This window comes from Malus sylvestris, chromosome 17, assembly GCF_916048215.2.
Source record: "Malus sylvestris chromosome 17, drMalSylv7.2, whole genome shotgun sequence".
In the NCBI taxonomy this organism is placed as follows: domain Eukaryota; kingdom Viridiplantae; phylum Streptophyta; class Magnoliopsida; order Rosales; family Rosaceae; genus Malus; species Malus sylvestris.
In genome coordinates, this window is record NC_062276.1 from 29869510 (window position 1) to 29885224 (window position 15715).

Genomic DNA, 15715 nt, shown 5'->3' on the forward strand with positions numbered 1-15715 from the left:
ATTTCGTAAGAAATACAGTTTAACTGTTAGTATGTAACATCTAAACTATCTATTAATAAAATTTTCTTGTCAACCGAAAGAGTGAAAATATAATTTGATCTTGTATCACACTATAAAATCAAGGGTACTTATATAATTTTGTACAATTAAATTTTTTATTTAAACCTCACCCACATCTCATCATAACATCTCTAATTTAAAATTTAAAAAACTCAAATTTTTTTCTCTGTTTCTTTCACAATTTCTCTCTTTTCCATATATATATTTTTAAATTATTTTATTTTTGCACACATAATGTTTGAGCTTCATCTAGTATTTAATTAAGCGGACAGACTCAATTTGAATACTTCCACATGGCGGTTACACGTGACACGTACACTGTATAGAGTGGAAATCCAGCAACCAAACTTGAACAGTTCTCTCTTAATTTGGATGAATGAGACATTCATGCATATCAACATTAAGAGTAATTAGCTAATTATAATAAAAACTAGCATATGGGCACACATAAAGTATGTGAGAATTTTTTTTACTTTTGTTTTTGAAATAGAAGGAGAGAGGAAGAGAGGGATAGAGAATGTGGAAGTGGGAAGTTTTTATTTATTTTATTTATTTATTTTAATTAGAGATATGTTAGGATTATATGTAAGTGAGGTTTTGAAAAAACAAAAATACAGTAAAATTTGGTTGTGTGAAATTACATTTTTTCCTCATATTTCTTAATCATGTTCTTCTTTAATTAGAAGGTTAAACTGGTAATTTCATAGAATTTTGATTGACAATGAATGTTTTATTAATTAGTAGAGATAATATCCCACCACAAAATGCATGCATGGTGATAATATATATATATATATATATATATATATATATATATATATATATATATATATTATTTTCTTCGGTTTTGCCACATCATTGCTGTCTGGGGAAGTTGGGACTTGAACACATGGAAATGCATGCAAGTCGTGGAAGCGTGAAGATCGAGTTAGAGGTGTTGATGAATGCCGGGAATGAAGGACACTTAGCTTTCAAGTTTTGCATGGATATATTTACATTAAGTTGACAGGTTCAACCAAGACAGGTCAAAACTGAGCAGAAGCTGACTGGGAAATACTTTAACCACTACTTTGGAAAGGGATAATTTGACAACTGGATTGGCATGCATGGATCTCGTACTCTGATGTGGAGGTAACACCGACGGATCTACTTATTTGGTGCTGAACTTATCCACTTTGCTACAACATTCTATTTCTACTACTATGGAGTAAATTAAAACACGTTTTCGTAATGTAACTTAAAAAATATGATACTTAGCACTTAGCAGGAACTACGTACATGCATGCTTGGAAATGTAACCGGCGTCTAAACACGTCAAGAACTTTGCCCTGGCAAAATTTGGCAGATATTGAATTTTATTACAAAAAGCTTGAGCGTTATTAGTAGCCCATTTTTTCATTAGTAATACAGTTTGTCAAGTTTCTAATGTGAGATTGCATTCTTCAACACATCTCTCACAAAAGACTGTTTTTAGTATATTACACTTGCAACCAATTCCACATCGATAAATATACACTTGTATTATAAAAAAAAAAATAGCTGTCAAACTTCATTGCTCGCGTGCTTAGTTGTATATGGCAACCTTAGGTAAGCACATTGTCTTTACATGTCCTCAACTGAAGTCGGGCAAACAATCCACGCTAAAACATGTTCTACATGACTGCCCTTATAAACAAATACACGTAATAAATATTTAACATTATGTCTCACAAATTCCTCTGCAAAAATAAAAGTTGTTATGTTCTGCATAATTTACGCAGTCATGTATCTATACATTTTTCGGTTTTAATGGCGAAAAATTTGGAAGTATGAATTTACGCCGTGATCTTAAAGATGAAGTGGTACTGGTACTCAATGAGGATGTTGTAGCAGCGAGAAGCAAGAAAACTAATCCTTCCTGCAGCAGGGATTCACACAACACTTGATTCCCTTCATAAATAAATGGATGAAATGGAATTAATTAGAAAAGAATCGACTACCCTTTTTGTCTTGGTAAGATCCAAGAAATTCTCTCGTAGCAGAAACTTCATTCTTAGACTAGCAGAGAGACTAATGACAACGTTCTTTTAAGATAAAGGCCTCAGAAGGATTTGGGCGTACAAGGTGAAGAATGACAATTCAGGTCAAAAGTTACACAAATAAAGTGGAAGGACAAAGGACATGTAAAGGCCAGAAGAGAGTTAATGACAAAATAATCTCATGCAGCTCCAACAAAAAATCTCAGGTTTATAAAGGCAGCATATCTTCATGTATTTGTATATACAAATGAGAGAACAAACCTTCTCCGTGATAGGATTTTCCGAAAGGTTCAGCTCAACAATGCCACAAATCATAGAAGAATCGGTGCTTAGTCTGTGAATATAATTAGACGTCACTTTACATTTTGAAAAGTCAAGTTTCACAAACTCTGAAGTTTGGCTGAACAATGACTCAGTTAATAGTAATGCCTTCATCCTGCAAAAGAATATTAAAAAACAAAACTGGAAGAAAGCAGTAAGGAGAATATGCATAGTGACGGAAGTCCAACAACAGTGAGAACTGAGAGGTAAATGCAAAATGACAGTGCACTCACAATACCAATACCAGTTTCCCGAAGACTTAATCCTGACAAGGACAAGGTTTTAGCAAGCTTGCAAAGGCTATCAACTACAGACTGTTTTAGCCTCAGTCCATTCAGACTTAATTTTGAAAATCTGCATAGGAAAGAAATTTGTATATTCACCCCAGTTAGTGGATAGAGTAACCTATGCATACTGAAAGAAAGAATGATTTTAAGTGAATCTAAACCTTTTCGAAGTGCCAAGCTTGGAAAGTAAATTAATGATGGTATTTCCATGAATTGGGTAGTTAAATCCTGTGAAAGGAAAGGAATTGAGACAACCCGTTAATTGATGAAAATAAAAAAGTCCAGCCAATAATGTGTGTTGCAATTATGAAATGTCAAGCATACCTATACAAAGTTGCTCAAGCACAGAATCAGCATTCAATGCCTCGGCAACCTTTTGAATTGTTCTAGACGTGACAGAACAGCGCTCTATGCTCAAGCTGCAAAGAGCTACAAGCAAAGACCATATAAGCAGAGACTATTCAGCGTCACTTTGAACAAATTCCATTCAAATAACTAAATTTACCAAGAAGCATATATGCTACTAAACATCAATAAGAACAGAAACAAATAATTTAAATGCTTGAGCTTCAATGAAAGCACTTTACCCTTGCAATTTTCCAAGATAGTGGAGAGGCAAGATGCACATGTATCAGTGAGAGGATTTTCAGAGATATTGAGCACTTCCAATCGAGCAAATAGCAAAGGGCATTCGCAAATCTGAAGATTGAAACACAGAAAATGGTTGTTGACTGATAGTGAGTACAAAAAAACCTTACCATTGTCCTGCTAACAGCAAATTTAAATATATGGTTCCTGACTGAAATAATTGTCACTGCATACAATAAACCTACAAAAATCCATGATCCAATAGACTTCGCATCATGAGTATTGTTGCTAAATTTCAATAAGATAAGAGACAATCTGCAAGTTATTGATGGTTAACACGTCCCTTGTTAGTTCTTCCAATTACATAGGCGGAACTTGAAAAATTACAACCTCCTTTTCAAAGTTCAGACATGGAGGAAATTACATAGATGAAGTTTCAGTCTTAAACTGGCTACAAGGAAATTATTGGTTAGCCATTTTTTCTGAACTTAAACCGTTAGACTATACAATAACAGTTCAAATTATAATAGCCTGCATCAGGAGCTTAGAAGGTTATAACTACAAAGATGTAAACTCCATATCTCCTGCTTTGATACCATTATTCTGGAAACTTACTGGGATAGAATTAGATACTGGGGAGCTCTTTGGGCATCAGTTCCTAATGAGTTCAGGGATCATTCTCGTTCTTATACGAAGATGGATGTGTTAGCAGCTGTAAAATGAGTTTGGGTTAAGGTTTTGATTTTTGTAAGTTAGACCTGTTTGAGGTCTGATCTAGTACATTAGGTTTGATCTTAGATGATGGACTTCTAATCCACTATAAAGCCATCTGGCAACAAACAAAAGGCGGAGAGAGTCAAAGTTCACCCTTGCTTACAGTCTTTCTTGCATAAACTTAATACATGGGAATAACATGTATATGAATCATTCAAAGAAGTCAGCTTAAGCTTTAACATGAATTTTTTTGCAATGTTAGTTGAATACCTGAACCAAAGAAGTTACACCAAATCAGTTGAAGTGGAGATCCAACGTCAATCCAGCATATTTTTGGCATGATGAAGTGATTACTTGTTGCAGTTTCTTCATTGTACCATTTCCTGGGAAACAATGAGCCAATAAACAGTTAATACTGCCCACAATTCCTGGGAAAATGTTTTAGTAAATGAAAGAACTAAAGAGGCCTGAGTCTAGGTGAAGAATGTTTAACAGAAAGGCTACTAAATACTTTCTAGTCCAGAAGCAACACTTTTGAATCTAAATAAGCGTAGGCTAGAAATCACATGCTGTTAGCAACCTAACTCATTGTGAGAAAGGTCTACCATTGCAAATGTTTTATCGGCATGCAGGGCATCCAACAATGGCATTAATGAAAAGTCTTGCAGTCCACAATCAGACACATTAACATCATCATCTGAAACCTGAAAGACAAAAATATGAGTTTATCATCCCGCAATAGATTGTGGAATACAGAAGAAGGATGTCCTCACTCGATTTTCCTCTAGCCTTACCTCCTGCTCATAGAGTTTCTTAAGCAGCTTCATATTGGGTGTCACAGATGACTTCTAGCAGCAATCAGTGTATAGTTTTATCAACCTCTTTTGAACCCATCCTGTGTCGGTAACAGGTAAATTGGATTGGCTATTAACATAATGGAAAGAAGTTGGAAAACAATACATTTCCTTTTACAATCTTTTATGTTATTGCTAGCAGAAACTATAAAAAAACAAAAAAATATACAACTTTAAATCTAAAATCATGAATTTCAACCGAAAAAAAGAAAAAAAAAATCATGAAGATATCATTGCAAACGGAAAACCATAAACAACCAAGTTAAAATTTGGAATCATGACATCATGGACTGGGAAAAGTATTTTCTGGTTTGCACAATCCACAAGAAAGTAATAACCCCACAGAACCACAGGAAAATCCCAGAAAAAGAAAAACGAATCAGATGCATTGTAAACTATAATTCCAAATAAGGACTTGTTTGTTGATTACAATTACTAAATAGTACTTTTTAATAGGATTACAATTATAACATAGCCAAGTTTTATCCAATGGAATAGTGGCTTCAATCAGTTAAATCTTGAATGCTGTCATGTATTTTGAATGAGAGTCACATTTCCAACAAAACAGAATAGGACATTGACACATTGTACAACAACAATAACAACCACCAAGCCTTATCCCACTAAATAGAACACAGTACATAGTAAAATAAAAGAAAAGTTCACATAGACATGTCATTTAAATGAAAATCAGAGCATATGAAATGAGCTTCAAACTGTTGGAGCACATACCATCAATGAGAGCTTCAACCAAGGCTTTTCCCATATGCTGCTTAAGCGTCTCAAATGTATCCAGGGATTCCATAACTCTCTCACCCCATTTTATATTCTTTATTTTTGGAAGCAGCCCTGAAAATGCACAATCTTAGGGCTGGTTTGGTATTGCTGTGCTTTGAAAAAAAACTACTGTGAGAATAAACGGTTGTGCTGTGAGAATAAGCGGCTATGAAATAAATCAGCAGAGTGTTTGGTAAACTTTTTTGTAAAAGTGCTTTTGGAAAAAAAAAACAGTTTGATAGTGGGTCTTTTCATTAAAGGAGCACTGTAGCTCCATGTGCTTTGAAAAAAAGCCAATTTTCCAAAGCTGCAATGCAAATAGCTGCTTCAGCTTTTCCTTTGATTTCAGCTTATTATCACAGCAGCTTCCAAAATAAGCCTTTTTTTTTAGTTTACCAAACACCTAAAACAATCACAGCTTTTTTTCATGGGTGCTTTTTTTTAAGCACCTCACTCCCAAACCACCCCTTAGTATGATCACAAGAAGTTTTGAAGAAAACAGGATATATTAACATGACACAGAGAGAAAGAGAGAGAGAGAGAGCAGTAAAACACAATGGTGCCAAACTCTTTAGGGATAAAACCTCGAGAAGTTTTAGAATTTAATTAAGAGCATTGTTTTAGATAGATGAAATGAACTAAAGGAGCACATAAAAAGTTCCATATGCAGGCAACCTTAACCATGTCTAAGCTACTTGGCCAGAATTTGTAATGCGTCACTGAGACAAAGAGGCCTACTCTTTAATTGTGAAAATCATCACCTTTAGTATGATTATTTCAGCAACATCTCGGTATGTGCCACAATATATACGACCATACTGCAAAGTTATTTCAAACACAACTACCTAGTTTTGGATGGTGAAAATGTTTAAAGAACCATTCAAATGCTTTCTTTCTTTTTTTTAAAGATGAATACAAATAAAATAAAAATCTCTGTATGAAATAACATATCCGCTGCAGTTCAGTGAATCATCTTATAGGCCAACATTTTGATGACATAAATACTAGCAACTAGAAACATGCTAAACTCAACTAATGCCTACCCTCTGATCTTCATTCCATAGGAAGCCGTAAGTAGTATAAGCATGCCAGTTCAGTCTTGACAGATTCAATGCTTAACATATCAGAAAATAATCCAAATATATTAGGTCTCTGTCAATCTTGAATGTAATGTATTGCTGCAATTAACAAAGAAGACCACAATTTAGTAAATAATATAACTAAAACAGTGGCAACAAGGTATCAGAGACATAGAACCAGAGTGAACCATCTGCATACAAGTGAATTGAGTAGCACTCACATTGTGTTCATCATCATAAAGAAACATAAGATGGGCAGCATCATTGTCATACACTACACTTTTAGAGACACTGGTGTCACCTTTAGAGACACTTGCAACAATAGGACTTTCATCGGAGCTTAAAGCTCTAACACCTTTGGCTTTTTGAGTGACCACATTAAGATTCCTGGATTTGCATGAACTAGAGCTTTGTTCAATATCAACAGGATCGCAAGACCTCATGGTACCATTTGTGGTATAGGCTGAGATATCCTACAAAACTTAAAGAGGTATGCACTTAAAATGCATCTACAACACTAGGGCGAAAATAATCTCCATGATTAATCCGAGACTAACCCTACCTGAAATTTACGAGCAGGACTGCCTGTGTTACTTTTATTTTTCACTGCAACCAGATAAGAAATACAATATTCAATTATGGCTCTTCACTGTGGTTATAATTGAAGATCGAATTAGTGATTGATTAATACTTACGTTCATCAGATGTAGCAACGAATTCTAATGGTTGTTTCTTAGACCAGCCTTTTGAGCAGGGTACCTCATCTTGCATTTCATCTTCATCATCAGAAAGGACTGCAAGAACGCGTTTATGCCCAATGACTGTCTGCTCATTGGTATCTGTCTTAGACAAACTTTTTGATGAAACATTAGTCTGGATGGTGATATTTTGTTTTCCTAAAGGAGTGGATTTCACCTTGACTGAAGCTTGGGTGGAACATTTGAGAGAAATTAAAGGTTCATCATCATTTAACTTTTCCACCCTGGATAAAGACTGTGATCTGCTGGAACTAGATTTTCTAATCTCTGAAGAACAGCATGCATTATACGTACTATCTGACGGATGACCACTCCCTTCTGTATCAGATTCAGAGCAGTGATCCTCTGCCACATTCTCATTTTCAAGATCTTTATGATCTGATTTCTTCAATTCTTCAATACGAAGCTGCAATCTCCTACAAAGAGCTATCTACCTTAAAAAGAACTTAAAGAAAACATCCAAATAATGATGCAACAAAAAATCTAATACATAATCCACTACATAATTATTTTCCATATCAAGAACTCCACTTCACCCTATTTGGGGTAAGGGGCTCGCACGAATTACCTGGCCGCTACAACATTGTCGAATCTTATCATGTGACTATAGTGCATATTTTCTAGCACCGTTAGCTGCACCGAAGGAAGGTTAGCCTCAACAGCAAGCCTGCAAGACATTAGTATGAAGTCAACACAACACAACCCTTGAAAGCAGGTAAATTTCTTTTTAGGTCAGAAAAGAAGTAAGCTTCTTTTGGGGGTCATAAAAGTTAAAAGAAATTTATACAATTATACACAAATTTACAAATGAATGGTAGTGTACCTTAAGAGATAGAGTAATTATTAACAGCTCCTATATGGAAACAAACTCAACAAAACCCAACGACTGGGATTGGTTACATGACTCTTTCACAAACACCTTGGGGTACTCAAGAGTCAAAATGAGCTTTCTTTCATATAAGCCTCTAATATAAATCCTTGCTCACAAATAAATTTCAATCAATTCATTTGGAATTTTTTTCTTTTTCTCTCGGTTGTTAACTCCTTGAGAACCGTTAGGACACATGGTATTACATGGGACTATTGAACTTTTCAGATGAATAAAATAATTCTTAAACATTTGAAAATCATGACAAGATATCATAAACCATGTAAATTGTGATGACGATGATAATAAATAATTGCAGCAGTTTATAAAAGTGAAGGGAAACTTGAATTGAACTAAAAGGTGCATTGTGACCAATTACTATCCTTAAGGTTCTTAATGACAATTACTTAATGCGAAAATTAAAGGGCCTAGAAACACAGTTTTTAACTCAAGCCCTCTAGCATTGACTCTGTTAAGTCTGAGAAACAAGCTGGTTCTGGTTTAGAAAACTACTAATCATGTACATTTCAAATAAGGATGATTCTAGAGAATAATACTAGGAAAACTGGTGTATTGCTTTCTATTTAAACACCTATGTACTTTATTGATGAACTATGAAAAGATGATATTCCTCTTATTTTCTGGAATTTATTTTTAATATGTTGATTATAAGTATACACTCCACACGGACCACACCCTACAACAAAACCTACAACTTCTTCGTCATGTGGAAATGCATTTTGAATTTTCTGTTATAGCAAGTTGTCAATCAAAATTATTAGACTGCAATAATAAATGAAACAGAACATTAAAAGCAATGTGAGCCCCAATTACTCACAGGTGTTTATGATATCAAAAGTTTGTATTACACAATTTCCTATGCATGCAACCAAGAGGATTTTGTGCTCAGCATGGTGATTAGAAAGCTTCTTCGTTAACAACCAATTCCAAAAAGAAATGTCCACTAGAGAAACCATACCTGTAGCCCTCTTCAAATGCATCTAGTGCTCCTTCCAAATTATCCATACTGTATAAAACATCACCTATGTTGACTTTTGCCAACACCTGCCCCTGAGCATTACCAGTTTTGAGTAAGCATCTAGTAACAGTGGATGTATGGTATAAATATCAATTTGATCAAAATACATTAATGAAATCCCGATGTTGCCTAGCAGGACCAACACAATTTCTACTTTGAAGATACCTACACCAAGCTTGCCGAAGTCTACTAGCAGTTAATTTCAGCATGTTTCATATCAACATTACATATTTTCCAAGGTCACAACTACTCGTCATAATGTATAATGTTATAGAACAAACACCAACTTACCTCCAAATTGCCAATTGACTTGTATTTCTCCAAACTCTTCGTGCACCATTTAAGGGCTTTCTTGAACTCTCGTAGGTTCTGGTATGATTCTCCAATAACCAAAAGTGAATCACTGATCTTTTCTTGGTCATAAAGCTCACTTGCTACAATTTTCTTCTTTTTTGCAAATTCAAGGAGCTGAAAAATAAAATTTCACAATAATGAAAAGCATTGATTTTGTTCGCAGAAGAATAATAAATCTTTACTTCCTGGCTATGAATTTGCTGTTAACTTATCCATTACCGCATTCAACTTTCAAGAATAAGGGATTTTAGGGAGATGATTATAAATGTGTTTTCTTTTGGTAACAGAAGACAACTACAACAACAACAACAACAACAAAGCCTTTTCCCACTAAGTGGGGTCGGCTATATGAATCCTAGAACGCCATTGCGCTCGGTTTTGTGTCATGTCCTCCGTTAGATCCAAGTACTCTAAGTCTTTTCTTAGGGTCTCTTCCAAAGTTTTCCTAAGTCTTCCTCTACCCCTTCGGCCCCGAACCTCTGTTCCGTAGTCACATCTTCGAACCGAAGCGTCAGTAGGCCTTCTTTGCACATGTCCAAACCACCGTAACCGATTTTCTCTCATCTTTCCTTCAACTTCGGCTACTCCTACTTTACCTCGGATATCCTCATTCACAATCTTATCCTTTCTCGTGTGCCCACACATCCCACGAAGCATCCTTATCTCCGCTACACCCATTTTGTGTACGTGTTGATGCTTCACCGCCCAACATTCTGTGCCATACAGCATCGCCGGCCTTATTGCCGTCCTATAAAATTTTCCCTTGAGCTTCAGTGGCATACGGCGGTCACACAACACGCCGGATGCACTCTTCCACTTCATCCATCCAGCTTGAATTCTATGGTTGAGATCTCCATCTAATTCTCCGTTCTTTTGCAAGATAGATCCTAGGTAACGAAAACGATCGCTCTTTGGTAGTTCTTGATCTCCGATCCTCACCCCTAACTCGTTTTGGCCTCCATTTGCACTGAACTTGCACTCCATATATTCTGTCTTTGATCGGCTTAGGCGAAGACCCTTAGATTCCAACACTTCTCTCCAAAGGTTAAGCTTTGCATTTACCCCTTCCTGAGTTTCATCTATCAACACTATATCGTCTGCGAAAAGCATACACCAAGGAATATCATCTTGAATATGTCCTGTTAACTCATCCATTACCAACGCAAAAAGGTGAGGACTTAAGGATGAGCCTTGATGTAATCCTACAGTTATGGGAAAGCTTTCGGTTTGTCCTTCATGAGTTCTTACGGCAGTCTTTGCTCCTTCATACATATCCTTTATAGCTTGGATATATGCTACTCGTACTCCTTTCTTCTCTAAAATCCTCCAAAGAATGTCTCTTGGGACCCTATCATACGCTTTTTCCAAATCTATAAAGACCATGTGTAAATCCTTTTTCCCATCTCTATATCTTTCCATCAATCTTCGTAAGAGATAGATTGCCTCCATGGTTGAGCGCCCTAGCATGAACCCGAATTGGTTGTCCGAAACCCGTGTCTCATGCCTCAATCTATGCTCAATGACTCTCTCCCAGAGCTTCATTGTATGACTCATTAGCTTAATACCCCTATAGTTCATGCAATTTTGTACGTCGCCCTTATTCTTGTAGATAGGCACCAAAGTGCTCGTTCGCCATTCATTTGGCATCTTCTTCGTTTTCAAAATCCTATTGAAAAGGTCAGTGAGCCATGCTATACCTGTCTCTCCCAAAACTTTCCACACTTCGATTGGTATATCGTCTGGGCCTACTGCTTTTCTATGCTTCATCTTCTTCAAAGCTACAACCACTTCTTCCTTCCGGATTCAACGATAAAAAGAGTAGTTTCTACACTCTTCTGAGTTACTCAACTCCCCTAAAGAAGCACTCCTTTCATGTCCTTCATTGAAAAGATTATGAAAATAACCTCTCCATCTATCTTTAACCGCGTTCTCTGTAGCAAGAACCTTTCCATCCTCATCCTTGATGCACCTCACTTGGTTTAGGTCCCTTGTCTTCTTTTCCTTTGCTCTAGCTAGTTTATAGATATCCAACTCTCCTTCTTTGGTATCTAGTCGCTTATACATATCGTCATAAGCCGCTAACTTAGCTTATCTCACAGCTTTCTTAGCCTCTTGCTTCGCTTTTCTATACCTTTCACCATTTTCATCGGTCCTATCCTTGTATAAGGCTTTACAACATTCCTTCTTAGCCTTCACCTTTGTTTGTACCTCCTCATTCCACCACCAAGATTCCTTTTGGTGTGGGGCAAAGCCCTTGGACTCTCCTTTTGCTACTTTTCAGATACAACTAGCCATGGAATCCCACATTTGGCTAGCTTCCCCCTCTCTATCCCACACACACTGGGTGATTACTTTCTCTTTGAAAATGACTTGTTTTTCTTCTTTTAGATTCCACCATCTAGTCTTTGGGCACTTCCAAGTCTTGTTCTTTTTTCTCACTCTTTTGATATGTACATCCATCACCAACAAGCGATGTTGATTAGCCACAGCCACGCTCTCTCCTGGTATAACTTTGCAATCCTTACAAGTTATACGATCCCCTTTCCTCATTAGAAGAAAATCTATTTGTGTTTTTGACGACCCACTCTTGTAGGTGATCACATGTTCTTCTCTCTTCTTAAAGAAGGTGTTGGCTAAGAAGAGATCATATGCCATTGCAAAATCCAAGATAGCTTCCCCATCCTCGTTTCTCTCCCCAAAACCATGGCCACCATGAAAACCTCCATAGTTGCCTGTCTCCCTGCCCACGTGTCCATTTAAATCTCCTCCTATAAATAACTTCTCCGTCTGAGCAATTCCTTGCACCAAGTCTCCAAGGTCTTCCCAAAATTTCTCCTTCGAACTCATATCCAACCCTACTTGAGGTGCGTACGCACTAATCACATTGATAAGTTCTTGTCCTATTACAATCTTGATTGCCATGATTCTATCTCCTACCCTCTTGACATCTACAACATCTTGTGTCAAGGTCTTGTCCACGATGATACCAACACCGTTTCTCGTTCTATTTGTGCCCGAGTACCAAAGTTTAAACCCTGAGTTTTCTAGATCCTTTGCCTTAAGACCAACCCACTTAGTTTCTTGTAGGCACATAATATTTATCCTTCTCCTCACCATAACTTCCACTACTTCCATAGATTTTCCCGTTAAGGTTCCTATATTCCACGTTCCTAAACGCATTCTACTCTCCTGAACTCTACCCTTCTGTCCTAGCTTCTTCACCCTCCCCCGTCCAATGGAATCAAAGTACTTCTTTTGTGTGTCCCGTGTAAAGTTGATAGGTGCATATGCTCCCAAACAACTTTGAGTGGAGTCGTTCGAAAAGAAGTTTCTATGGCCCCCTTGCTCATTTAACACTGCATCCGGGTGCCTATGGAGATACAGCGACCCTTGCTCACTTATCACTGTGCTCGGGCGCGCGCCACTTACGGGTGACGCCCTAGCTTTAGCGTGGTTTCGTTCTGAATTCATTTTCATAAGGATTCGACGTAACTGTGGAGTGCCGGCTGTCGACTACCTGACGCCCTCCCCCTCCTCCTTTACCCGGGCTTGGGACCGGCAATGTAAGATAAACTTACATAGGCGGAGTTAGTAACAGAAGACAACTGCTGTATATAAAAACATTGACGTCCATGAAATAACCACTATCTACATAATCATCCCAGAGACCTCCCTAACAGCATATAATACCAACAAGATTTTTCACCACCATATCCTTCCAACCAAAGAAAAAAGCAGGATGTAAATGAGTTTTTACAGTTTTAGAGAAATATAACTAATTGTGCAAACCACATGGCCCAAACAAACACCCAACAAAGCAAATTTATCCAGCGAATTGGAATTGGAAATAAATTTGATGAAAAAACACCCTTGAAGACCATATCCCAACCCAATTGGTCTACTGAAAGAGAATTTAGGAATGCAGAAGAAAATATATACATACATATATATATGCTTGATGGAGCAAAACTATCTCACAATGCAACATGCAACCTCATATGCCGTACTAAAATATAACAGAAATTCTTTTCTACCAACAAAGTTACATTTAAGATAGAAACAAGAGAGTAAATGAACAACATACAGTTCAAAAGAGTAGAGAGTGAGGAAAACATATTGAGTCAAGTATGTACCTTTGGCCAGGCAAAGATCATCCTTGATTTCTCAATCAGACAATCAAGAGAAGCAATTTGCTGCAGCAGACACTTCCTCTCACGTGGTGTGCCTCTTGCAATTGCCATGTCTCTTGTTAGCTTTTTAAGATTCTGCTCTTCTTTCTTCGGCTCATCCATTACTTTCCTGGCATCTTCTACCATTTCAATATTTTGATCAATTTGCCTGAGTAAAGCATCCTCATCTTCCATTGATTTTGCCAGTTCAAGTGCTTTTTGGTAGCAATGGATAGCTTCCTCATACTTCTGAATTAGGTAATGCAATTCACCAAGATTAATGTACCCCCTTGCCTCTCCTTGACAATGCTCAATTCTTTTACGTATTATAATGTCCTTCTCAATGTGTTCTCGAGCATTATCCCACATCCTTAGCTTTAGGTAAACGTTTCCAAGGTTGTGATGGAGCCTGCTGCGCCCAGCATCATCTTCCATCACCTCTTCTTCATCACAAATCTCTAATCCTTTAGTTAAGACTTTCCGAGCCTCTTCCCAATTGTCAAGATCAAATTCAAGCATTCCTATATTGTTATGGGCATCAATATATTCCTCAACGAAAGAATTATTAGTAGGTGGGTTCTCCTTGATCATCTGTGCAAGCTTCATAGCAGACTTGAAATACTTTTTGGCATTCCGAGCAGAGCAATGCTCATCAATAGACCTTAAAAACTTTTCATGGTAGGTACGACCTAGTTGGGTATTGGCCCTTTGCTGCTCAACAAGATTATTCTCATCATCAGCAAGCTGTAAATGTTTTTTCTGTAGAAAAAACAGGTAAAGTCTCAAAATTTGTTTTCCTCAAATTACAAATCATACAACCATTCCAAAATAAACAAAATAAGAAATGCCAAACAATTCAATTCCCCTGATGGTAAGACTACACAGAGGACAGAACCACATGAAAATCTCAATGAGTATTTGACTCTTTGCTAAAACTTTACAACAAACCGAAAAACTTGAGCTCAGCAATTTCATCCCTTTCACTTTCATGCATTTTCTCACTAACAAAACCCTCCACTCTACTCTTTTTTTCCATCAAAATAATAAGTTGGTTACTGTTTCACCCAAATCCCTTATTTTGTTTTCGTTTTCCCCAAATTTCTCAGCAACCAAAAAACTTCTCCACTGTTGACAAAAACTATAAAAATATAAAAATATAATTAGGGGAAACAACACTGAACACTCCAATCGAATTGAAATTCGCACGATCGAACCCAAATCGAGAAGTCACCTGATAAACAAGAGCCTCTTTGAAGCACTCAAGGCGAAGATATAGCTCCCCCATAGACTGACAGGTGGGGAGGCAATGCTTTTGGGGAAGGTACTTGACGGAGACGTCGTAGTCGATTCGGAACCACACCAGTGCCGCCACGTACTCCCCGCTCTTCTTCAACAAGTCGCCGATTGCGTTTGCCCACCGAGCCTCCTCCTCGTGGTTCCCCACCGCCTTAGCGTTCTGGTAAGCCTTCTTTGCCGCTGTCAGCTGCGCGTCCTCCCGAGGCATTTCGTTTCTCTCCTTGGTCTGAGAGATTCAGAGCGATCGGAATGTATACAGCATATGAGGTTCTGCGGTTTTGGGCAGGAGTGCATTCGGAATTTGGAAAATTCAGATAGAAGGCTTCTCTTCCCGCCAAAACAAAGTTCTGTGTGGGCCGGGCCATATTTTGTTATTGTTTTGGAACATTGGATTGGACGGGCTACAGCCCAAAAAAGAAACTACAAAAATGAACAAATCGACCATTACGAATTTACGAGATTTGTACTGTATTGGTGTGGCATGTGAACTGCACATTCTACGTCAATTGATAAATTTATGTTATCAAATTTTG

At 37.3% G+C, this 15715-nt stretch overlaps 1 pseudogene; it reads right to left on the reverse strand.

The window, feature by feature from the left end:
* Nucleotides 1–1600: 1600 nt before the first annotated feature.
* Nucleotides 1601–15457, reverse strand: LOC126609664 (protein TONSOKU-like; annotated as a pseudogene).
* Nucleotides 15458–15715: the final 258 nt, after the last annotated feature.